Source organism: Coturnix japonica, chromosome 1 (genome assembly GCF_054131305.1).
Source record: "Coturnix japonica strain WE chromosome 1, WE-NBRP24, whole genome shotgun sequence".
Lineage (NCBI taxonomy): Eukaryota > Metazoa > Chordata > Aves > Galliformes > Phasianidae > Coturnix > Coturnix japonica.
Window position 1 is genome coordinate 102,685,068 of NC_140663.1, and position 24,175 is coordinate 102,709,242.

General features: G+C 43.1%; 1 protein-coding gene and 1 long non-coding RNA gene across 5 annotated transcripts in view; one reads left to right on the top strand and one right to left on the bottom strand.

Annotated features, from left to right (window-relative positions):
* Positions 1-22,650, bottom strand: part of USP9X (ubiquitin specific peptidase 9 X-linked) — an 88,521-nt gene extending 65,871 nt beyond the window's left edge. For 3 of the 4 annotated variants that reach the window (XR_014939859.1, XM_015884801.3, XM_015884793.3), the window contains exon 1: positions 21,804-22,618. The gene's annotated coding sequence lies outside the window, so the exon portion shown is untranslated. Of the gene's footprint in view, positions 1-21,803 lie in introns of all 4 variants that reach the window. The other variant, XM_085530198.1, reaches the window with a different exon arrangement.
* Positions 22,554-23,950, top strand: LOC116654420 (uncharacterized). The gene is made up of 3 exons (XR_014939896.1): positions 22,554-22,746; positions 23,475-23,598; positions 23,832-23,950. It is a non-coding gene; the product is annotated as an uncharacterized LOC116654420 (long non-coding RNA).
* Positions 23,951-24,175: the final 225 nt, after the last annotated feature.

Consider the following 24,175-nt stretch of genomic DNA (forward strand, 5'->3'; position numbering starts at 1 on the left):
TGTGTGTAAGCACAAGTCATGTTCAATTTATATATTTTAAACAGTGTTATAAGGGAGTCATTTCCCAGCCCCAATTTAACGTTCATTTTAGAGAAAACATCAAATGGGACACACTCATTGAATACTGTTTCATAGGAATCATTAACCAGGAAAATATGAATTCCAAGTCGCTGAACTCAGACTATACAATTTCAAATGTTAAGAGTTAGAGTTCCCTAAGGCACATAATATGGCTCAGCTCCAAATTAACCTTTGCACCTACTTATAATTAACCTGTCTATAACCAAATGTAAACTGATGCAGTGCCACCTCATTTTGCACCAGTAGACAGCCCAACAACTCTTAACTGTATTCAGCTGAAGCATATGGAGCCTCTGTATTATTATTAAATCTATGGCTAATTACTACTATATTCAAATTTGCTTTCAACATACTAATCAGTGTTTAAAAAAAAAATCACCATCCTTATCAAAAGGTTTTCAATGGATGTTCTGATACAGCATCAGAATGCAGACAAACACCTGTTAACTGTCATACTAACTACCCCACTGTTCATCAAGCAATACATGAGGCTAAGTCACATACATCCCACTGACATTCAGTTTTGATTGCCAGCTGAGCAGCTCTTGATTTGCCATGCCTTCTTCCATTTCTTTATATCATGTTGATCCACTGATAAAAGACAGGTAGAATCCAGTTTTTGCTTCACCTGTCTCCTTGCCACTTTAATCACACTGGGAAAAGGCAACTACAGAATACACCAGCCACTGGTAGGGCTCCACCAAGACAGCAGCATGCTTGAGCCTCACCTCAGCTTTGACTTCCATCATGGAACGATGAAGAAATATATGTAATTTTCTAATGCAGTTCACTTCTAGAATAGCTTTCATCTGAGTTTCTCAAAGTCACTTGTGAAATAACTGAAATATTTCAGTACAGGCAGTCTACTCCAGGACTCTAGCATACTCAACATGTTAAGAATGGAGCTCCCTAAAATCATACAAGTAGGCTAAGAAATAACATGAACTTTTCCCAAGACTATCTGTAGACAGATTCCTACCTTACCAGCATCTCCAGGAAGATAAGCTTTTTATTCCTAAGCACTGTACTGCAAAACCTATAACTGCAGCAATACAAATACTGGGTTCAAAGGTACTGCAGCTTCACTTCATGATGGATTCTGGGAACTGCCTTCTTAAGGGGCTAATAAAACACTGACTCATCACAGCGGATGTGATTCTCGTTTTAAAAGTTCTAGACTTGGAATCTAGCTTTCTGCCCTGTTCCTTTCTTGCCATCAAAATGCCTTCTAAGCTAGAAACACCCTTCCAAAAGTGTAACACTGACCTGATTCAGGAGTTGCATCCTACATACACCCCGGTAGGTTTCTCACTAGCCTTCTTTGTGTACTGTGTCTTTCAGGAAGGAGGAAATGATTTACAGATCATCATAATATTTTAAATTTCAAAACAGCATTAAGACAGGTTAAGGTTAAACAACACTTACTTAATGGCACACAACTTCAATTCTACCCAGAAGCTTCTGCTCCCACATGAATTAAGCTAGCTGTGAAAGCACAAGAGAGTAAACTACCGTAACAAAGTTATCACGTGTTACTACCACCACAAGGGCAAAGTAAAAAAGAATCATAGAATTACCCAGTTGGAAAAGACCTTGAAGATCATCAAGTCCAACCACAGCCTAACCAGCACCCTAACTCTAACAACCCTACACTAAATCATATCCCTGAGTACCACATCCAAATGGCTCTTAAACACATCCAGGGATGGTGATTCAACCACCTCCCTGGGGAGCCTATTCCAGTACCTAACTACCCTTTCTATAAAGAAGTTCTTTCTAATATCCAACCTAAACTTGCCCTGGCGCAACTTGAGGCCATTTCCCCTCGTCCTGTCACTTGTCACCAGTGAGAAAAGACTGCAACTCTGAACTGTTTCAAGATGGTCTCCAAGAAGGATTTCTCTTAACACACTCAAGTCATCCTGTACCAACTATGTAATGCTCTGTGCTGAAGAAGCTCTATAAAAAAGAGAGGCAAAAAAATAAAATGCTAGTTTTAAGCAATAGTGATTCATCCTGCTGGAGTAACAAACAGGAATAAAATGAATACAATCTGTATTACAGATTTAGAGAAGAGACAGCCTGACCTGTTGTCTCCTGCCTGTATTTTAGAGAACTGTGGAATGCAGAAGTCTGGTGGAAAAACTAAGAAGACATTCAAAAACTGAAGCCTCAATGTGAATCCAGGTACGTGGAAAACAAAGTTCAACAACACCAAAGCAATGAAATTGTCACATTTACACCCTGCATTAGGAGAACTGTAATATCGATACATGCAGCACAACTCAAGAACACAGAGAACTCCATATTTTTCCAGTCACTATTAAAAACCAACTAGGGTTAGAAGTATCAACGATGGAAAAAGCAAGGTTTCTTTTTGCTTTTGATAGCTCTGTTACTGCAAAAACAATGTATTATTTCACCTTGTGAGAAGTTGTTTTGAATCAAAGCGGGACCGGCTCCGCACACATAAATGGGACTTGAGACATAATGTTGAAGAGCAGAATCTGGCTACATTTAGCTGTTCCAGATCTAAGAGTCAGCCAGCCTAAGCTTATGGCTCAAATAGAAACCTTATCAGATCATCAGAAGTAAAGCCTCTTCTCAGGCTCCCATAGCTAATGCTGTCCAATTTCCACTTAATTTCTTCAGTCCTGATCTCATCTAAGAAATCTTAAACAAAGCAAGGTATATTCAAGCTAACGTTGAGAAACTAAAGTTTGATCCTGCACATCAGACAGCCAAATTGGCATAATCAAAACATCACCTGGAATAACTTCCCAAAAGACTTAAAACAAGGAAAGAAAAAACACTAACAACACCAAAACAAAACTAATAAGGATATCCTTTAGAACATAGGAAAGCTTGTCTCTCTTGAAGTCAAGAATCAATGAAGTTCAATCTCTCAGAAGGGAACCGGACAGCAGTGCAACAGTCTCAGCTTAGAACACACACTTGCCAAGAACTCTCAACAGTTAAACAGCACAGCAGCGGATACCCAATGTACAGGATACTTGTTCCCCAGATAACGTAACAGCAAGAGGTCAAGTCTTCAGATCATACACACAGTTCTTCTGGCTCCCAAACTGAAAAAATCAATTTCAGTTCCTATTCTGAGGAAGAAAAAGTGCTTTGCTCACATGATCGTGTGTGGAGCAGAATGCCAAATATACAGCACCAAGAAAGAAAACAGTCAATGCCTTACAGACCAAACCAGCAAACATTAAGGCAATTAACTGCACTCCCTCCGGCAAGCCACAGCCTTCTTATCTTTTTCCATAGGCATAAATTCAGGCTGCTGCCCTAGACAAAACATGGGCGGAATGAATGTGATCATTCTTTCGTTCTCAAGAGCTCCCGGACAGAGTTAACCTGCTTCAACTGGCATGAAACTGTGGCCCAGTAAGATTTAATACATCTGGATAAAGGGGGATTTACAGATCCTGCAGTATCACTTTAACTCTTAAGCACTTCCAGGCAATCATGAAACTACATTGAAGCCACAAGTAAGCAAGTATGCAAAGCATCTTTTATGCTGGGAGAGGTCAATTTTGATCACTGCTGTAAAACAAGTCAGACTTTGCAACATCATCGAGCCGGGTAAATAAACAAAACCCTGGTAAATGCACACACTGTGACCTAAGAGGAAACTTAGTAACTTAGAGCTACTTCTATATGAAAAATGCTAACATCTATTTTAAAAGTGTTTAAATGTCTTGAGGTATTCCTTCCATACCATTGCGTATGGCTATGCAAATCTTTTCCTGAACTCACAATGAATATGCAAAATAGTGGGTAAGATTTCCTTCCACTTTACATTGAAATAACAAGTTGCAACAGGTTCGAGACTAGAAAAAAAAAAAGTCAGATCAAAGAATTTTATTACGTGCATTTGTTTCACAGTTAGATTAAATCTCACACAGCCAAGCAACGCAATGCTATACTTCTTCCAATTATGCTACAGTTTATTTACTCAGGAGGCTACACTTCTGCATTCCAAAAATGTACTCCTGGCAATGCAATAAGGATCGAGTTGGTATTGTGGGTCTGAGTGCAATCTTGGTACTTCTCAGGCAGCACTAGAACACTATGAGCAAGGACGAATCATGGTTTCATGCTTATATTTATATTGTGTTCCTTTCAATAAACCTACAGCACTCATACGTGCAATTGACACTCTACCATCTACGGAAACATTATGTCTATGGATTGCTAGTGCAGGAAAATAACAAGTATGTCTACTGTGCGCAACAAACACCGATGGAACACTCCTGGGTCCTTATTTCTCTTACACCTGTAATTCACTCAAGGCCACAGTACGTAATTCACACTGTTTATCCAGTTCAAAAATGGATATACATAGGTTGCTCTGAAAGTAATGCCTCCTATTTGTTTCCATGGCAACTACAACAGATACAAAGAGCACAACAATACTAATTGATAAGGCAACACCTCAGCACATAGTACTGCTTTTCAGCATAGCCACCACTACGAACTATGTATTTTCATCAGCAATGAACACAGAGCCTGCACAATGCACTTGTAGTAATCCGCACCAGCACAGATGAGGGCTTGTTCAGCCTAGAGAAGAGGAGGTTGTGGGGTGACCTCATTGCAGCCTTTCAAGGGCTGACAATAGCAGGACACAGGGAAATGGTTTTAAGTTAAAAGAGGGAAGATTTAGGTTGGATGTTAGGGGGAAGTTCTTCACTAGGAGAGTGGTCAGGCCCTGGAACAGGCTGCCCAGGGAGGTTGTGGATGCCCCGTCCTTGGAGGTGTTCAAGGCCAGGTTGGACGGGGCCCTGGGCAACCTGATCTAGTAAATGTGTATGTTTGGTGGCCCTGCCAGGCAGGGGGGTTGGAACTACATGATCCTTGAGGTCCCTTCCAACCCGGGTCATTCTGTGATTCTGCAAGATGAGCTACTATCACCATCGCTGAAATGCACGACCCACTCACATCCACTGCTTGGTCTCCAGACATGTTCAGCAGATGTCAATGAATGCCAGTGGGTGCCATGTTACCCACATGGAGGATTTCAGTTCCACACCTTTGCTTCACCTGCATTTCCATGTCAGATGCCACATTGTCAGAGTGCCCCTCTGCTGCCATCTGTCACACAGCAGCAAAATGGAATGGGATATTGGTGAGATGGCTCAACCTCTACTGTCATACCAACATCAGCTCTGATATTGTGGGCCAATGTGCAAAATAGGAGGCATTACTTTCAGAGTAGTCCTCATAATAATTACACCACTCAAAGCTCCATAGCAAAGTTTACAGTCTGCAATACTTCAAGAATGCTGTTTGTTCCTTAAGCACTAATTCAAATGCTAATAATTACATGATGTTACACTATGAGGCTTTTGGAAAGATTTAATCTCACTTGATTTTAAAAAAGGTATAATTAACTTATAATATTACTTCATATTCAACTTGACTGCTTCGCCTTTTTCCTACTGGAAAAAAAAAAGAAAAAAGCATTACTACTGGATGCTCAAAAGTCAATGGGAAAAATTAAAATACATTCCCATAATTATTAGTAGGATAAAATATAGACTTCACTCCACTTAAGAAATGAAAGCTCTCTTTTTTCTTCACTCAGCTTATTTAACATACAGTCTACAAAACTATTTTAATTGACTATTCTCATCTAGTACGTATTTCCAGGCACAGACATGTGACCACCGTCCACAATTTAGAAAGACATTCAAAACATCCTAGCAATCATCATATGAATCATTAGATCAATATTAAACTTCTCTACTTTTTCTGCCGTGAAAGTAATATTCCTGCTTTGAATCTGATGTACTTCTTGTCAAGTGTTCAATGTCATAACAAAACCTGTTTCCAATATATATCATTTACCACATTGTAACAACTTATACTAAATACTTTAAAATTTGAAAACTAAGGTAAGCTGCATAAAATTGCTTCATGAGTTGAACAATCCAAAGAAATCTATAGATACATTTTCTACTAGATCTTTGAAAACAGGATATAGCCCACAATAGCACAGAAAGGAAAAGGGGGAGAAGTGGGGGGAATGGAGAGAGGAAATCAAAACTACCATTTCTGTACATGGACCTGTCTCATAAAACATGCAGCCTCCAATGTAGGATACATGACTTCCTACAGTCTTGTACATCAGAGCATTTTAATACATAATGTGAAAGTTGCTGGAGATTACCTGGATTTTCACATTTTTACATGCTTTTCTGATTAAGCTTACAGTAAAGAAAACAGGCAATGTCAAATGATTTTTAAAAAATATTTAAATGTATAAATCATAGAATCATACAATCACAAAGGCTGGAAAAGACCTACAAGATCAACCAATTCAACTGTCCACCTATCACCAATACTCCCACTAAACCATGTGCCTCAACACAATGTCTAAATGTTCCTTGAACACCTCCAGGCACAGTGACTCCATCACAACTCTGAACAACCCATTCCAGTGCCTGACCACTCTGTCAGAAAAGTAGTGCTTCCTCACGTCCAGCCTGAATCTCCCCTGGCATAACTCCCTCTCACCCTACCACTGTTACACGAGAGAAGAGGCCAATCCCCAGCTCACCACAACTTCCCTTCAGGTAGTTACAGAGCACAATAAGGTCACAGAATCTTCAAATCAATAGAATCACTCAGGTTGGAAAAGACCTTAAAAATCATCAAATCCAACCACAACCTAACTGTACTACCCTAACAATCCTCTGCTAAATCATGTCCCTGAGCACCATCCAAATGGTTTTTAAACACATCCAGGTGACTCAACCACCTCCCTGGGGAGTCCATTCCAGTGCTTGACAACCCTTTCTGTAAAGACGTGTTTCCTGATATCCAACCTAAACTTACCCTGGTTCAGCTTGAGGCCATTTCCCCTCGTCCTGTCACCTGTGAGAAGAGACTCTCACCCTGAGCCTCCTACAGACTGAATAATCCCACCTCCCTCAGCCAGTCCTCATAAGACTGTTCAGCCAAACATCAACCAATACTCCCAAGTCCGATTCTTTTACAGTCCTCCAGACACTCTGCCCCAAGCCTATAGCATTGCCTGGGCTTGTTGTGGCCAAAGTGCAGGACCCAGCACTCGGCTTGTTGAACCTCATTCCACCCTGTGATCCAGCCTGTCCAGACCCCTCTGTAGGGTCTTGCTACTCCCCCAGGCAGACTGACACTTCCAGACAGCTTGGTGTCATCTGCAAACTTACTGAGGGTGCACTCAATGCCCTCATCCAGGTCACCAATAAAGATACAGAACAGGATGGGCCCCAGTACCAAACCCTCGGGAACAACACTCGTAACCAGTCATCAGCTGCATTTAACTCCATTCACCACCATTCTCTGGGTCCGGCCATCCAGCCAGTTCTTTACCAAGCAAAGAATATTCCTTTCCAAGCCATGGGCTGCCAGCTTCCCCAGGAGAACACTGTGCGAGGCAGAGTCAAAGGCTTTGCTGAAGTCAAGGTAGACCACATCAACAGCCTTTCCCTCACCTACCAGGTGGGTCACTAGATCATAGAATAAACTACTAACAACATTTTAAAGAAAACAGGCCAATGCTTCTACCCAAACCCCACAGGTATCAATTCTTCATCCCATACTACTCAATATTATCGATGACTTAAGCAGAACTATAAAATCTCGAATACATTTTTGCAAATGGCATACAAGTAGATGGGATTATAAACAACGAGACCATAATAAAGTAACCTCTATCATCTGATAAACCTGGAGCAGCAAAATCCGAACCAATTATAAGACTGGCCACAGGATAGGGCACCAAGAGACCATGCAATTCTTGGACAGTCTACTTGTTCCAGGGTATTCAGCTGCTGCTTATCTTACATCCTTAAGGTAAAGAAATAAAGATATCCTTTTCCAACTGCTATTTCTACTCAATTCTTCAGGTTTTTGAACCTGTCAGAAGAGAAAAACCCTGAGAAGTCAGCGGGCAGGTACTGTACGAACTATATTTATAACTGACATTTTCAAAGAAGCAATCATTGCCAATGAGGCACACAAACAAAATCATAGAAAGCAGACAGGACCTGCCATCACCTTGCAGCTTTTGAGGAGAGGTGTTGTTCTCCAAACATGACATAATATATCCTTCTCAGTTATAAATACACTAAGATTTTATTTCATGCTGAGAGATTTTTTGCCCAGGGAGGTGGTGGAGTCTCCTTCTCTGGAGATATTCAAGACCCACCTGGACGCCTACCTGTGTGACGTGGTGTAGGGAGCCTGCTTTGGCAGGGGGGTTGGACTTGATGATCTCTAGAGGTCCCTTCCAACCCCTACAATTCTGTGATTTTAAGCTGCAGACCTCAAGAACAGAACCAATACATCAAATACATCAGAAATGTGTTTTGCTAAATTTTGGCTAGTATGAACAAAAATGTTTCTTGGCTGTTTGAAATAGCACACAAAGCTCAGAAGACCGGCTGATGCCCCTCCCAGCTATACAGAGCTACATTTTCAATTAAAAACCAATGCCCAGACACAGAAACCATCTTTGAACATAACTTTGAAAATGCAGGAGGAAATGAGCAAGTTTAGGAACATAATTCTTCATACCCAGTAAGAAAGGAGGATATTGAATGTATACTCAAAGCACCAGGAGAAATTTCCATCTGCTGCAATAGTCCCAGGAACAACCCACCAAAAGGGGTTGGGGATTTTATCTTCCAACACACAAGAAACTAAATTAGGGCACTGTTACAATTTTGCACTGGAAATTTAAGCAGAGAGCAGACAAAAATACAGACAGAGTTCAAAGTTAAATGGAAATTATATTCTTGATTCAATATGCTTGAAATAAAATGAGAAATAACAGGGTAAAAACACCCACTACCAGCTATGTACAGAAGAGAATACTGGCAAGCCCTCACCATTGAGAAACAAAGCCAAAAGAAGCACTACAGCAAAGAGCTGTTTTAAGATTCAAATTATGCCAGAGAAAGAGCAGTAAATACAGCTCATCTCTTACTCAGGTTGCTTCATTTAAATCATTCAAATAAACAAATGTTGATGCATCTACACAGTCTTCCTCCAAAATACAACCTCTGCTTTCTTAGTTAATTTTAAAATCTCCTTCAACACTGTCCTTACAAAGCGATATCCCTTTCTTCTTTCATGATCAAATCCTTGCACTTTTACATTTGATTTCTGTTTCTGATGACATACGAGTAGCGGGGAAACCAATGAAACATATTACCCACAACTTGCATAAGCAGTTTTAATTGTTATTTAAGGTTGCATTAGGTTCTGTGGTTTCTTTCTACATCTACAGTTAACCAGAGACAAACATGAGGTTTGTGAATTCCAAAGAGATCCTACAAAATATCTCACTTTTTATTTATTAATTTAAATTTGGGTTCAAACCTTTATGGACTGCTAAGAACCTTTATCCTTCAGCTCTTGTGACCTTTGGGACTTCCTTGAAAACTGTGCTCTTCCTTTACTCATCAAAATCTCTAGGATTTTTAACACATTTTAGGCAGAAGGGATGATGCTGAAACCAAGAAGTGCATCTCTCCTTCTCCAACAGAAGAGTTAGAGACAATGACTCATAACTGCAGACAAAAATGGAAAAACTTCATGAAAAAAGTTGAAACAGAAGCGCTCCCTTTGATCTGCTACACTAGAGTAATTTAATACATTTCACAACTTCGAGTCTTGCTGGGGGATAAAATGAAAAAGGCAGTAACACTTGGAACATCCCGCTTAACACAGAACTGTACAAATGTTCAATTCATGATTTCTCATTCTCTGTGCCATTTCTATGCCTGTTTTCTACCAGAGACACACAAATACCTCCAGCTTCTGTCATTTACAAGGTTCATACTTTTCCACCAAGCTACTTGTAGATGCCAAATAGGCTCTGCTACCTTCACTGTTTCATAAGTACTCAAAGGGAAGCAAAATGGCATCTTCTGCATTCATTTCACCTATGACTTTAAAATTATAATACAGCACACTTCAGACTTCAAGCAACTCAAGAGTATAATAGTGTAATACGAGTATAACACAGCAAGACTTCTGCTAGAAAAGTACAGTTAAAAGTTAGCCAGCCCCTTCTGACTCCCTTTATGTTTTTATGTTCTATGTAAAACTCTAAAGAGAATATTCAAAGTCTGTATTCCTAACAGCCCATGACATTATCAATACATTATAGAAGTTCTCCCACAAAGAATAATACTCAGAAAACTTACTGCTTGATTTAATGCAAGTTAAAGCATGGTGCAGCATCTAAGCTGAGATATTAAGCTGAAAGCATTTTTGTCCTCGTTTCAGCTGGGTCAGAGTTGCTTTTCTCCATCAAGTCTGGTATGATGCTATGTTTTGGCTTGAGTAGAAAAGCAATGTTGGTAACACACCAGTGTTTCAGTTGTTGTTGAGCAGTGCTGCAAAGAGCCAAGGATGTTTCAGCTCCTCATATTGCCCCACCAGTGAGGGGGCTGAAGGGCACAGAATCAGGACCTAAACTGGCCAGCGGGATATTCCACACCATATGGAATCATGTAGAAAAGCTGTAAAACTGAGGGGAACTTCATATAATGCTCCATTTAAAAGCACAAACTAAGCACATGAATTCAGACACTACCACTACCATCAATACCTCAAACACAGACAAAAGCCTTACCAGCATCAAAATTTACCTTTCAACTATAAGTTTTTCCTTTGTAATTGCTTAAGAAGCTTAGTCAAACTCACCACTAGTTTTCAATGTACCAACTGCCTATTGCAACTAGGTGGTTTTGTGGAGAGAACCTCCACAAAGACTGCCTGCCTTAAACATACTCATAGAATGGTTTAGGTCGGAAGGGACCTCAAGGATCATGAACCTCCAACCCCTGCCACATGCAGGGCCACCAACGTCCCCCATTTAATACTAGACCAGGCTGCCCAGGGCCCCATCCAACCTGGCCTTGAACATCTCCAGGGATGGGGCAACCACAGCCTCTCTGGGGCAGCTGTGCCAGCACCTCACCATTCTCATAGTAAAGAACTTCCCCCTGACATCCAACCTAAATCTTTCCTCCCTTGAATTAAAACCATTTCCCCTTGTCCTGCTATAATCTACCCTTTCAAAGACTCCATTCCAATTCAATTCGCACAAGCCATCGGCACGTTCACCAAGAATTATCTATCTGCTCCAGAGGGCTTGTTTAACAAATCCCCTTAAAAATCCTGGCCTCTTTGAAGGAAAATAAGTGGCAACAGGAACATCTTCTGTCTTAACACTCCTTCTGCCAACATAACAAATGTGGTAGCTTGATTTAAAAGCAAAAAGGTAGCAGCAGAGGAAGTTGGGCAGGAACAAGTAAGGAAGTCCCAAGAAAACATACACAGAAACAAGCAGAGCTGGAAACAGGAGATTCGTTTGCATACCCACTTCCCACAAAACCAAGAAGTGTCTCTGATGTTCCAGAAATATAATTACTCTCATGTAGCTGTAAAACCTACCAGAAAGTTTGTCACATCCTTTCTTTCCAGGAAATGCAGGTGATAACTACCTACTACACTATTACATCCTAAACACTGAGGATGGGTTGTAAAATTCTAATCAAGTTATGACTAAAAAACAAATTAACAGAAGAAAAAAACCACCAACAAACAAACAAACAACAAACAAAAGCAACTACAATGGTCATATGTTAAATCATGCAAGTCACCTTGAACCATCAAGGCACCATCTTCCTCCAGTGCACAAAACAGACTAATCAAGATGCTGGTTTTCAGCTGAACCCATGAATGGGCCAGGAGAGAACAAGACTGTTCAACCACTCATTTAACAGCCAGTGCCTGTACTGGCACAATGCAAAAGTGACAGAACTCTCATAACGCAGCTTTACCATTGGAGTGCTTAAGTTGTTCTGCTCCCCTGATATTGCTGGAATCTCAGTGCGAAAAGGTGACCTTATTCCTCCATAATAGCATTATATCCTGGCACATTTTAGAGCAGACTTTCATTGCACTTCTGCACGTGCACAAGCCTTAACTGAAGGTACAGTTTCAGTCTGTTTGAAATCAGGTAGGCCTATGCTGTCACAAGCAGAGGAAGATGATGTAGCTTGCTTTCATCTTCAGCAGCCCCTCACCACAACACCACACAGTGAGCCCCATCAAGAACTCACTCTGGCTGAAAAGTAACTAGGGAAAGGAATGAAAATTACTTTCATTTTTATCTGGATCACACACCATACGAACACTACCTGCCCCTCATGCCATGGTTAGAATATATATACCCTTAGACAGAATCAACTCAAGGCATCAGAGCAAATCTATAATGAAATAGATCTGAGATAGAAGGAAGAAGAAAGAACATTGCATGGATAATCACAGCTAGCATGCATTTATCTATGAACGCAATGAAGATTCACACATATAAAACCAGAGACGAGTCTTGACAATGCAGAAATGTCATGAAGACTGAAGCACTTCTTAAGTATAATGGCTAACAGGAAATAGCACACAGAGAAAGCTGATTAGTATACAATAAATGCCAGGAATGTCAACTCATAAACAGTACAAGCTCAGTCATGAAGGAAATATTAACTAGCCAGAGCAAATATGGGCTAAGAGCAAGAAGTTTAAGAAGGCAGAGGCAAAAAACTGTATTTGTCCCAGACATTACAAGAAAACCACTGCAAGGAGCGACAGAAAATGGCACTCAGATCACAGTGAGTCAGGAAAATTGATTTAGCAGTAAAGCTTGGAATAACTGGACCGCAACTACATACAACAGTGAGAGAGCTGCAACAGCAGGTAAGGTGGAAGATGTACACAACACAACACAGAGAAGCAAGCAAAAGTTATTTCTGTTGACCAAGAAAAAGAGTTATGAAACTGCAGATAACTCTGCACAATTTAAATATTACCTGCAGATACATATTTAAAAAAAAAACTAGACTTAACAGAGAATTTAACTTTCATCAAACTAAAGTTTGCTTCCATCAAACTAAGTTATCTGCATGGACAGCAGTTAACTGAGGCACCAGGAAGAAAAATTTCCTTTACCTATTTGCTGTAGAAGCACAATGATGTTTCATAAGAAAACAAGTCAAAGGGAAATCTTGAAAGCAGATAAACAGAAGCACTGAGAAGTGAATTCTATCTGCATCTCGTTCACACATGCTGCTGAAAACATCTGTTTGTTTTTTTATTCTCCCCACATTAACCTCTTCATTTCTCTGGCTACTGAGATACATGAGTAAAACACAGAGACTGAAGAAGCACAAGAGCAACACATGTTGACTTGAGCTGCATCTATAACTGAACACCTAACACAGACCTGTACAAATGCTACTGGATAAGTTCCTTCTGAAAGAACTGTATCTGTGTCTTAATTTTTCATCGTTAAAAGAGAAGACAACACAAGCCTTTTAATTTTAAGTGAGAAGTAATACACTAATGTTTGGGAAATGCACAGGTGCACAGCATCTATAAATGTTATTAATGGATTAATAAATCTAATCAGTATGGGGGTTACAGTGATGCATTTGCAGAATTAAGCCTAAAGATAAAATACTGCATGGCAATCCAATTCAATCAGCCTTCCCAACTGATGGAGTTGAGGATGGAGTCAGGGAAGGAAAGTTTGTAACTAAGTGCAAGAAGCAGTGGTTAATGGTAAACATAATGCACGCATTTCCAAATCTTCCATTTTCACATAGAGGAATCTTCTAAAATCAGCTTCCCCATTACAGTGTAAAATGCTTAAATCATTCACAACCTTTACACTTTTTCAAGTCTCATTTCGTTTGCTTTTCACGCCACCACATTTTCAAGCAGTCTCCCTGAGCTACCTGATAATACAAATGAAATATCAACAAGCATTTTTAAACCACAAGCCCAGATGAAATAATACATAATACAACCTATAGTAGATGGTGGAAGGGAGTGAGGAGGGGAAGTGGTAATACTCCTATTCAAATCCTATTTATGTCTTAATTTGGGGGCAGGCAGCAGGAGAAATTAACCTTCTCACTTGTTTTTAATCAAGCAACTGAGCAAAAATAAGGAATCTTGTATTTACAAGTTTGGCAATGGAAAGAACAACCACAAATCATAGACACCCTGTGACAAGTTGTTGTTTGTAAATAAGACACTTCCAAGCAAAGATGTCTGTCCAAACTACATGATGAACCTCGACAGTATTGGGAAACCAAATATCAGCTACCCAACAGTGCGACAGAAAGGGGAAAAAAGCATTGATACTTGAACACTCAGACACTGTGAATTCATAGAAGAAACAATGCTAAGGAAAAGGGGCATGAGAAACACAGAATGAGAAGATAAAATCTCACCATGAAGAAGGTAACACTACAACACCATGCAGGCAAATAAGATCAAAGTGCAAAAATTCTTCTATCTTCGTAAGAGAAAACACTCATTGCATTTAAAATCTCTAAATAGAACACAAACATCTCTAAGGGTTATAAAAGAAGCACAGAAGTCTTTTCCATACCCACTGTACCTCTCTCCAGAAATACACCCTCAAAGACAACTACCAGAAGTACAATATATATATATAATATATATAATATATAATATATATATATATATCTATATATATATATATCTATGTCAGACTGATTTTGACTGCTACTTGTAGCCAACAATACAAAACTAACACGTTGGTCAACTGCTGTTATTACTCAGAAGTCGCTACTGGTTCTAAATACTTGTTGCACCATCAGGAAACTGATGTGTGGAAAATTCATGACAGGATGCTGCATTCATTTGCTCAAAAATCCTCAGATAGAGCAGGTAAAAGTTCAGTTATATTCCTGCTAACCAGAGCCTGATACTGAGTACCTGTTATTGTCCCATGGCTGAAAGAACACAAGCTTACAGCAAGGACTCACTACCACTTATTATTGACCTTGCTGCACCCGTTGCTACTGAAGAAAATGGAGCTTTCCATTTTACTTCTGATCTTTTAATCTTTAAAACGTGACCACTCTCCCAATCTTAAGGCAAGAAAGGAAAGGAATTAATGATTTCTCAAATGTCATAAGGGGAATTCACGTTTCAAGTTACATCTTCACTAGACACGTTACAAACTGTCAACCACAACTCCAAGGGAGCTGCAAAACAACAAAGCAATGTGACACTGCTGCCGTACTCGGAGAGGAGAAAGAAGGCCGTGCATCTCCTTGAAAACATCTCATCGTATATGTGCATGTACATAAGTAGCTAGAAAAATCCACTTGGGATTTCGAGGTTTCAATGTGATTAATAAAGCACTGACTGGAAGACAGGCCAACGCATATGGAGAGCTGTCCAAAACTGGAGCCTGAAGTAGCAGAACACAACACTGGAGTTTTCACCTCCAAGATTCTGAGAGTCCGTGCAACTGGAAACAATCATTGCTAAAGGATTCAGGAAAATGCACAAAAATGCTTCACAAAAGAAAAAATTGAACACCAAAACATCAAAAGCTCATTCACTGAGATGCCAGCATACTTCACTAAGGATGTTCATTCTCATATTAAGTTAGTTAGACAAAGACTTATTCCCCTCACCACCAATGTCCATTTCTGACAAAACATGACCAAAACATGGAATTCCACCCCCAGCCAACACAAACCCGTTGTCACTCTTCTACACCACAGTGCTAGCAAAGATATTCCCCTCCAACTATAAAAGCCAGTCTGGTAACAGAGGGATCCTACTTGGTTTGCACCCCTGGCCTGCTCAGTGTGAGACTCATTTCTTAAGTCTTTTCCGTTTCAGAGTGTGAGAACGAAGAGCGTCCTATCCCACAGTAACGCCTTTGTATCTTCCCATATCTACTCCCACTGAAGCAAGGCAAAAAGTCAAGTAGCATTTATGTGTTTCAAGGACTGAGACCTATGGAATCCATAACGCACACTTCTGCATCATTTCTTGTTGCCATTTAGCTGTTTCTTGACTAAAAGAAAGCCTTGTCCTGGGAAAGTTTAAGTTTTGGTTATTTTCTATGGAAGCTCGAAAAAAGCCCTGAAATACCCTCTTAGGAATCTTTCATTATCTTGAAGCGTTCATCTGAACAATGCTTCTGTTTAGAAAATTAAAATAAACAACACAGAATTTTTATCATTCATAGCAGATTTTATATCTAGGAAATCTTCCATAGTCTGTAGCAGAGGAAGAGAAGACACGAGTCAGCACTAAGGAGCTCCATGCTTGTGTCTTGCCTTCAACATATTAATGGGTCTCAGCTTTAAAAAAGCCTGGAAAAAGAGCTCTTGGAGAACTCTCTCCTCACAGATGTACATCTTTAAGAAATGATGCAATGTGGAATTCCCCTACTATGAGTAAATTGATGGCTAAATGCTAACTGCCAGGCAGTATTATTTGCTGAATGTCCAGGAATCACAGAATTGTAGGGGTTGGAAGGGACCTCTAGAGATCATCAAGTCCAACCCCCCTGCCAAAGCAGGCTCCCTACACCACGTCACACAGGTAGGCGTCCAAGTGGGTCTTGAATATCTCCAGAGAAGGAGACTCCACCACCTCCCTGGGCAGCCTGTTGCCTTCCAGGAAGGTGAAGCTTAACAGAAAAAGTGATAAATTAATTAAATATGTAAGGAAGTAACATTTCTGCATTGGCACTTTCGTGCGTTAGGAAAACTGAATCAGAAAATGGGTTTTGTAAACAGATCAAGGATGTTACAAATAAAAGTATCCCACAGTAACATTGCTGGTATCTTTGTATCACTGCTGGAGCAGTCTACATTTTAACTTCTTGGGGAAAAAAGGTGAAAATACCAAATACAGCTGGCAACCAAAAAGCTCTGATAACTAACAGGCTGACTTCAACTCTCAAATAAGATGAGATGAAGGTGTTCACATAGAAAGAAAATACCAGAAAGTTCAGAACAGAAAATGGAAAAGGAACTATCTGTGCTGATAAGTTTCCCAAAGAGAGAAGAAGAAAAAACAGGAAGGAAGGAAGGAAAGAAGGAAAATATTTTACACTAAGTCACAAATGCCCACCTTAAGATGATATTCACATTTTTCCTCTCACCTATTGTAGACAAAGCTATTAAGGGCTCACCTGTAACCTCACTAGTACTTATCACAGAATCACAGAATTGCAGGGGTTGGAAGAGAACTCTAGAGATCATCGAGTCCAACCCCCTGCCAAAGCAGGCTCCCTACACCACGTCACACAGGTAGGCGTCCAGGCGGGTCTTGAATATCTCCAGAGAAGGAGACTCCACCACCTCCCTGGGCAGCCTGTTCCATGCTCCGTCACCCTCACGGTAAAGAAGTTCTTGCACACATTTGTGTGGAACTTCCTATGCTACAGCAACTGACACTCAAGGAGGAAAGTCACCATCACTGCTGTAGGGTTCCAGCCACTATCTGTATCCAAGACTGAATGAGAAGATCCAAGTCAGAACATGGTTTTGTCAGGAAGCGCAGAAGGAATCTTTGCTAACCACGTTCCCAAGTCATGCTACAGCCTTGAGCACAGCAGACCTTTGTTACAGGACAGTCAATACAACCAAACTGTTTTTAAGAAAACAGCTCAACTCGTTATGAAACTGTAAATCATTATAACAGTGTAAGAACTTTCAGATGGCTCTCCAGTAACAAGAGAACAAAAACTAGATTTAATACATGAAAGAAGCTGCTGCATTTTTATAAAGAGTGAATTCAAAGTGCTCAAACTTTCCAGGTCATTTGTACAGAAATGTGAGTCTCGTTGCAAGCAAGCATACACTTACAGAGATGTTCTTCTCATCTCTTGACACTCTGGGGAAAAAAAGCAAAGAAAACCCCAAACATTTCTTTTACTACCATTCCACAACGTCAAGGTTTACCAAACCGCTCTAAATATAACTAACTACCTGGCTATCCCACTAAGGAAAAGCCATTGGCCACTACTGAATGTTGCAGAAGAACCACCTGTTAAGTGTTCAAAAGAAGAGCGGAATGAAGACTGCGATCAATGTTCCGCACTGGTAACAGATGGCAGGCACAACAGTGTAATTTAATTTCTCTACCTTTTTTCATTAGTCTGCGTTGGGATGAAAGCACACATAACAAAGGTTAGTTAGTTAAAAAGGGGGAGGGGGAAATGGTACTTATTACAAATATGTAGAAAATAAAGGAAGTTGATAGAAACATACAGAATCACAGAATTGTAGGGGTTGGAAGGGACCTCCAGAGATCATAGAGTCCAACCCCCCTGCCAAAGCAGGCTCCCTACACAGCACTGCTAGTTTTGCAAAAGGCAAGGAGCTACAACAAAAGGTAGGCACATATCCTGCTGTACAGCTTTACATTCTGAACTGTTTCTAAAAGAGGCTGATACAGATAATGAAACTGGATAACTGGATGCACTGACAGAGTTTCAAGAGACACATCCACAGCAACCAGAAACGCTGTTTTACTTAACAAGACAAACCACGTCCACATGTCCCAGTTAATACCAGTGTGAGCATCTAGGAAATGATTTTCTAAAGTACTCAAAAGCCTCCACACACAGCTCCCCAAGCCCTGCAAAGTTTCTTTGTATCCTGAGAAGAACACAGACCTCTCTGGCAAACTCTGGGCAAGCAAAACTACTGGTCTGATAAGCAATGTTCTTGCTTACAAGGAAATTAACTGCAGTTAATAGTGTGTGCTAGGGGATGGTGGGGGGGGGGGGTTATTATGTTTTGTTTTAATGGTGCTTTAAGGGAAAAAAAAATGCACAACTTCAGTAATTTACAGATCACAGAATGACCCGGGTTGGAAGGGACCTCAAGGATCATGTAGTTCCAACCCCCCTGCCTGGCAGGGCCACCAAACATACACCTTTACTAGATCAGGTTGCCCAGGGCCCCGTCCAACCTGGTCTTGAACACCTCCAAGGACGGGGCATCCACAACCTCCCTGGGCAGCCTGTTCCAGGGCCTAACCACTCTCCTAGTGAAGAACTTCCCCCTAACATCCAACCTAAATCTTCCCTCTTTCAACTCAAAACCATTTCCCCGTGTCCTGCTATTGTCAGCCCTTTCGAAGAGTTTACTCCCCTCATGGGTGAGTAAGATGAGTAAGATGGGTTTAGCCAGATAAGGCTAAACTGCTCAGCATCTATCAAAATATACCCACAGTAGCTGGGCATTGTATGTATTAGGATACATAAAACAGCATCTCTGAAAAGGAATAACGCCACTAGTGATAGACAAAGCACTGCCTAACACAACAGGACTTATGTCAAATACAGATTTCTAAACCAGTAAGGGAAGGGCAGAAGTATTTCCAATGGAACTTAAGGAAGCTAATCAATATTATCAATACATAGCTGAAAGAAACACAACTTCATCGCCATTTAAAAATAAATTGTTCACACAAGCAAGTAACCAAACTCCTCCTTACATAACTTCATTCATGTTGGAAAGTCCTACACTAATTTCTGTTTTAAATTTAAGGTGCTTTGGAACACCTTGATTTTCTTACATGCCTAAGTACTAAGTCACTACTTTTGTTTGTTCTGAGGCTCATTTGCAATAGTTCCAACAAACTAAGTAAAACAGACCAAGCTAAAGGCGTGCACTTAGAATAGAGAAGTTGACCAATGTAACTACTCTGAATATAAATTCATCACAATGTGAGAGAGAAAACATGTATATTAGAGTGATTGTGTTCTACAGATAGACAGAAAAACAGTCAACAGCTCTGCTACCACTGTCCTTATTGATTCCCACCTCCAGATGTAGCCTTCCTGTCAATTAATTCAATGGGCAGAAGTAGCATCACGAGGGCAAATTCAGCATGAGATGAAATAGCACCCTAAAAAGATTAAGACAGAGGCCACCCAGAAGAAGCATCGTTAAGATCTATACAGAACAGCAGAAAGTACAGAAGATACTGAAGAGAGGAAAAGTTACTATGAAACAACAGTCTCGCTTGGTTATTTTTAGCTGTATTTCCCCCTCCAAAAAAAAGTCCTGCTGATGCATGAGTTTCTTATACTGCAGCTTTATGATTATGTTTATGGGTTTTCGTTGTTGTTGTTCAAATCTATTATTAAGCATCTGTGCAGCCCAGGGGATCGCAACAGTGCAATCAATGCATGTACTCTATATTCTTCCCCCAAATTCGTTAAGTTCGCTGTTGTATTCTGTTGGTTCAGGGAGTAAACGCTACTTTAACTCAGAACCAAAATCACTATGTTCAAAATCAAAACAAAAGCAAAACGACCAAAATTCAGGTGATTGAGTTTTTATTGAAACAAAAGGGTTAGTTGCTCAGGAACGTTTATGGTGGGGAGTCCAGCCAATGTCTCAAAGCAGAAACTTAAGAGAACAAGAACAAAGTTTAGCTGCTTAGAAATATGGGCCATCCCTAATAGTCCTCACTAGAGCTAACGTTTGAATTCTACCATCAGTACAGGCCAATTCTCCAGAAACCTATCACGAAGCCCCATAACAGCTTGAACATCCATGTGCTGGGCATTTGAGAAGCCTGCTGGAAAACACACATTACCTGCTCTGTCTGTCATGACAAGTGTTGCAACAGTGCACTTCACATCCAGTTCAATGGCTTTCCAAAAAATACAGGCCCCTGTTCTGCAAGTAGGTCAGCAAAAGTGGGCCTCGTGCTGGCCCTGAGCCTGTGACTTCAGAGAGTCTCCATACTGATAGCAACGTCCAATGATATGAATATAAGTGTGGAGCTGTGAGTATAAATCCAGTCGTACAGAAAGAACAGCAATAGCTAGGCCTAGGAATCTGATTAGAATATTTCCTTTTTTCTTCCTTCGCAACTCCCTTTCTATACAGTCGCTGTACACCAGCAAAATACTTGACCTCTGAAGGAGCAACCTGAAAATTAAATATGGCACCTTAAAGCCCACCTCAATGCTTCTGCCCGTCTTCATGAGAGCAGACTCGTTTACACATGAAAGGAATCGTTTCCCAAGGCCATAGTATACAAACAATGCCCCACACCAAGTGGGCCGGCACACGTTATCGGGGCCACGGCCAACACTCAAAAACCCAACAACTCATCTTCCTGGCATAACACTGGGTTCGTCTCGAGGACAATAAGAGAGACCGCACCTCGGACAGGGGAGAGGGTGGTATTTTCTAAATTAAAACGCAGCATAGAGCCCCGAGCCCTAAGTTCGAGGAAGAACAGCGGAGCAAACTGGAAGAAGAAGACACAAAAAGCCAGCGCCGCTTTCCGCGCATCCATATGGGCTCGCTAGAAGCCGGGCCTAGAGGAGTGGCCTACGCGTTAATCGTGTTTACAGCGGGCGTGAATGAGCCGGGCTGGCGTTTTTCATTGAGGCTGTCGGCAAAGCGCCTCGCCGGGGCCTGACTGCCAGGCGTCGCCCGGGCCTACGCGGCTTCAATCACTCCACCTCAGTAATGGCGTACGGTGCGGAGGGAAGCGAGCGGCGGGGGTGCAGCGCCGCGGGGAGCCGCCGGGCCCCGCTCGCCCGGGGGAGGCCGGGAGGGGCCCCCGAGGGCGGCGGGGCGGGGAGCGCTTCCCCCCGCCGGCAGCCGGCGAGAGAGAGGATGAGGAGCCGTCAGCCATTTTCCCTCGCCCTCCAAAACACCGCCCGCCGCCCGTTATCTCCCCCCCGCGCCGCTCGCCCCCGCCGAGCTCCGTCCCCGGGAAGGTGTGGGGGGGCGGAGAGCGCCCCGTTCGCTCCCGCAGCCCTCGGCCTCGCAGCCTCGGCCTCCTCAGCCCCGCCCGGGCCCGGCGCTCCGGCCACTCACCCCCGTACGGCGTCCCCTGGTCCCGCGGCCCGGAGCGCTGCCGGCTGCTGCCGAAGGAGCGCAGCCGGGGGCTGCCTCATGCCCGGCACGGTCTCATGGCAGGCCCCGCGCTCCGGGCGTACTGCCGGCCGGCTGAGGGGGCGGCTCCGCTCGCTCCGCTTCCCCCGCTCCCCGGGCGCTGCGACGGGCGGAAGGGAAGGAGGAAGGACGAAGAGCGAAGCCTCCGCCGCCGCCCGCGCTTCGGATCCCGGCACCCGGCCGCTCCGCTCCCCGCACCGCCGAGGCGTTTTTCCTGCGTCACCAGCTCCTGCCCGGCGGCGGCCCTGCGCTCCGGCTCCGGCTGGGGCTTGGCTGGGGCCTGCGCGCTCCGCCCCGTCCGGGCAGCGGGCGCTCGAGGGGGAGGGGGTGCACACGCAGCCGGGGCCTGCGGCCTGCGGGGCTGGGCTGCGCGCGGGGGCAGGGAGGGAGGAAGGCAGGAGGAAGGAAGGCGGCGGCGGAGGGGCCGGGCCGGGCGGCGGAGCGCTGCGCGTTGACGGCTCCGTACACGGGGGAGGGAGGGGATGAGAGGGTGGAGGGGGGGAGGGCGCGAGGCGAGACGCGGCGGCGGCGCCCAGAGTCTCGCGGGGCCCTGGCCAAGATGGCGGAGCTGGGCCCGGCCTAGCGCGGCTCCGAGCGCTCCGCCGTACCGCCCCCGCGCCCCGCGCCTGTCACTCACACCGCCCGCCCCCAGCCCTGCGCGCCGGCGGTTTCACGGCCGTTGGGCTCGAGCGGTCTCCATTGTGACCGGCGGGCGGACCGCCAGGCACCCGGATGATGACGTCAAGCGGCCTCTCGCTCTCAGTTCCCCTTCCCCGCTGCTGCTGCCGCCGCTCGGTTGGGGCGGCGCCTCCCTCGGAGCCGGTGGAGCGGCCGAGGGACGGAGGCACTAAGCGGGGGGAGCGAGGTGTGTGTAGGCCTCGGTAGGCCGCAGGGCCGGAACATGGAGACGGGCTGCGAGAGCTGGGAGAGGGCCGAGCTGTGCGCGCGTGGCTCCGGCCGTTAGAAGCACGGTGCTTTATGTAGCCTTTAGGGACACAAAACCCTTAAACTGCCTTGTGACAGGTCGGAAGTTAAGCATTGCTGTTACTCGGGGTACCTGGAGCCGTGCTTGGGTTTATCTGACATTTTTTATCATCCGTTTCGAAAGGTCAAAGTCTCGTTTTAACAACGTCATTCAAGAATTTCAGAGCAGGAAGTGGAGAATCCAGTCTCCAGCTGAAAACGTAGGAGGAATTTAGGTCGCCGGGTTGGAATTTGCTCAGAGGCTGGGTAACAGCCTTCGCTCTGTGTGCAAAGACCAAAATATGGCTGGTCACGGTCATAGAATCGTATCATAGAATCATAGAATGGCCTGGGTTGAAAAGGACCGCAATGATCATCCAGTTTCAACCCCCTGCTATGTGCAGGGTCGCCAACCACCAGACCAGGCTGCCCAGAGCCACATCCAGCCTGGCCTTGAATGCCTCCAGGGATGGGGAGGGAGTGTCTTCTGTAAAAAGCCAGAGCTCAAAGTTAGCATTGATACGTCCTGTTATTTCCTCTTTGAACAAAGTTAGGGTTAGCTGGGTTTTGCTAATCGCTGAGATTGGTTGGGAAGGAAACCTGATATACGTCTTTGCATTAACCCCTCAGACAAAAGGATGTAGCTCCTTCACTGCCGTCCAAAAGCAAGTTTGCATGCTGAAAGAGGAGCTGTGTGTGCATTTTACTCACCAACAATAAAGAAAAGCTCCAACTGGTGAAAATCTGTGTCAGTGTAAGCCTTTTGTGTTCAGTCTAGAAATATGTGTAATCACAGAAATAGCAGCCTTTTCATCTCTGGTGATTTTCATGCCTACAAGTGTATCATTGTGGCCTCCTTGCTCCTTTTCTTTGCTCCTTCCTAATTACTTCGGGCTTTCCTCCCTATTTCCAATTTATCTGTTGTGCTCTCTCGGGAAATGCTTGAAATTATTGCACCCGTAATACATGTAACATTCCTTTCCTCAGTGCTGTCCCTAGAGCTCCTGAGTGGTGACTGACAGAGGATGGCTGCACCCCCAGCAATTTCAGTTGTGTGTTGTTTGACAATTCTCAGCCCTTAAAAAATAAATTGCTGTGGTTACAGATGCTCCATTCTTTTTACTGCATTAAGTAGCTCCCTTTTAGTGACACACCAAATACTATGTGCCTTCTCACTGTTATGGCTTTTTTGGCAGAGTCAAATAATGACACATCAGTGGAGTTTTATAACGTGGGCAATTGTCCACCAAGAAATTGACTGTGGGTTCACATAAAACTCAAAGAACAGAAGCAATACTGGTGCAACTTGTAGCGAGTACTCCCTCCCCAAA